We start from the raw sequence: 2,623 nt of genomic DNA, 5'->3' as shown, positions 1-2,623 counted from the left end.
CAAAATCTCTGCCTCTTAGTGAAAATGAGGGCCTCCGAGCCTCAGTTTCCTCACAAGGGGCCTTGATCAGTTTGTGAGAGCTGCTCTAACAAAGTACCACGCACCAGATGGCTTCGATGACAGAAATTTATTGTCTCAGTTTTGGAGGCTCCAAGTCCAAAACTGAGGTATCATTAGGGTTGGTTTCTTCCCAGGACTGTGAGGGAAGGACCCACCCATGGCCTCTCTCCTTGGCTTATAGATGGCTGCCTTCTCCCTGTACCTTTTACATTGTCTTCCTCTGTGTGTCTGTCCTGTGTCTGTCTCTGTGTCCAATTGTCCCCTTCTATAAGACACCGGTCATACTGGATTAGGGCCCACCTTAATGACCTCACCTTAATTACCTCTGTAAAGATCTATCTCTACATAAGGTACATTATTGGGGGTTAGGACTTCACTGTGAATTTGGGGGGAGGGGACATAATTCAATCCATAACAAGGTGGCTGTGATGGCAACAGGAGATCAGGGTGAGGAAATGTTCATGAACACGTTCCCTTTATTCTCCTGGAAGGGAGAGGAGCCTTCCTCTTGGGGACATTTCTATTGTCCTCATCTTCACTGAGCAGTAGAAGCAACCCTTTTTTTTTTTTAAATGTTTTTATTGATTTCAGAGAGGAAGGGATAGGGATAGAAACATTGATGAGAGAGAAACATTCATTGACTGTCTCCTGCATGTCCCCTACTGGGATCAAGCCCATAACCCAGGCATGTGTCCTGACTGGGAATCGAACTGGCAATCTCCTGGTACATGAGATGATGCTCAACCAACTGAGCCACACCAGCTGGGCTAGAAGCCACACTTGTAGGACTCTTATTGAGTGGGTCCCCAGCATATTCCAGATAATTGCACCATGCACTTGTGATGGACATGGGCCAAGAGCTGGCATAAAATGTCACAGTGGCTCAGTGAGTTCTTTCAGACCTGTTTTTTTCTTCCCCAAGCTTCAGGCCTCTTCACTTGACAAGCTGCCTTGTGTGGTATCCAAATTCCCAGGCCCAGAGTCAGGCCAATCCACTTTCTAATGCCCCGCCCCCCACCCCCCTTCATCTGTAACACTTTGCCAAAGCCTGATAACCTTGGGAATCAAGAAAATCACATACTTGTGTCTGGGATGTAATACAATCTTGAATCACCTCTATCAGGTTTAGATACATTCTCTATCTGTCCTCTGCCATATAGCATGTCCCCTCCCAGTCTCTGTCTTCCTGGCTGTGCTTCTTTTGTGTCCCTTTTGAATTTGGCTGACTGCTCTGCACCATTTGCTTTAATATTTATGTTGTAAACAGGGTAAGAGTTCCTTAGCCCAAGGCATGATGTATAAAGGAGCTCTGTCCCCATCTTGAGACTAGTAGGTCTCTAGGACATCCCTGGTGAGCCCACTGTGCCCCTTGAGCTAAAGACCAGCTTCTGCCCTGGCAGGGCTCAGTAGGTGGACAGCATCCAGGACAGGAAGCAGCCTTGCCAGGCTCCCAGCCCTGGTGCTGCCAGTGGTGAGCAGGGATGAGCTTCAGGGCCAGGGATAGACCTAGTCCAGGTACAGCAGGTGGGGCTGTGAGGAACCCCCCACAGCAGGATCTATTCTAAGACCTCTGAAGGACATTGAGAGGACAGTGCTCTAACATGATAAGTGGGGACTCCAATGACCAGGATGCTGGGCAGAGACTCCCACAAGAGTGGACATTCCCAATGTCAATCAGGCAGGAAGAGGAGGATGCTGGGACAGGAAGCAGTTTGGAAGGCGGGCCCTAAACTGGTAAGGAGTTGCCACCTTCTTCTCTGTGGGCCCCTCTGTGGGGACCTGGACCCCGGGTGTAGGAAGGAGGGGTATCAGGTCTTATGGGGCAGTGGCCACTGCCCAGAAGGAAACTGAGCCAGGCAGAGGGCACTCTCGGGTGGCCTTGAAGGTTCTGAAAACAGCCACGTAGGTGGCAGTTGTAAGTTATTCTGTTTAAGAACACAGGCCCCCTCCCTCAGTCCAGCCCGGATTGAAGGAGGGCACCTGTGTTCACGGCTAGGCCAGGGAACATAAAGAACAGGTAGGGCCCTAGCTGGTTCCACTCAGTGGATAGAGCATCAGCCTGCAGACTGAAGGGTCCCGGGTTCAATTCCAGTCAAGGGCACATGCCTGGGTTGTGGGCTCGATTCCCAGTAGGGGGCATGCATGAGGCAGCTGATCAATGATTCTCATCATTAATCTTTCTATCTCCCCCCCCCCCCCAACTCTGAAATCAATAAAAATATATTTAAAAAACAAAAATAAAAAAAGAACAAGTAAGGCTTGGTAAGTCAGAGGTGTGAGGGCACAGGGAGACCCGCCTCTATCCAGGAGAATGAATATTCCTTTCCCTGGAAACCCAGAGCCCTGCTCTCAGGGTGGAGAGTTCTAGAAGATGACACAGCTGGATATAAATAGGCCTGGGTTTGTAAACCGGATTCAAATATGCCCAAGGGTACATTAAAATAGTGTGTCTTTTCTCCACAAGGCTGAGAATAACTTAACGCCATCTTTTTGTCTGGGGAGTCTCTGAATGCCATAGACAGCTGCCTGCAATGAATCGCGACCATTGGCCACAATGAGATGC

This window comes from Myotis davidii, unplaced genomic scaffold, assembly GCF_000327345.1.
Source record: "Myotis davidii unplaced genomic scaffold, ASM32734v1 scaffold204, whole genome shotgun sequence".
Taxonomy (NCBI): Eukaryota; Metazoa; Chordata; class Mammalia; order Chiroptera; family Vespertilionidae; genus Myotis; species Myotis davidii.
The sequence above is the reverse complement of the archived record's forward strand: the minus strand, read 5'-3'. Positions refer to the sequence as shown.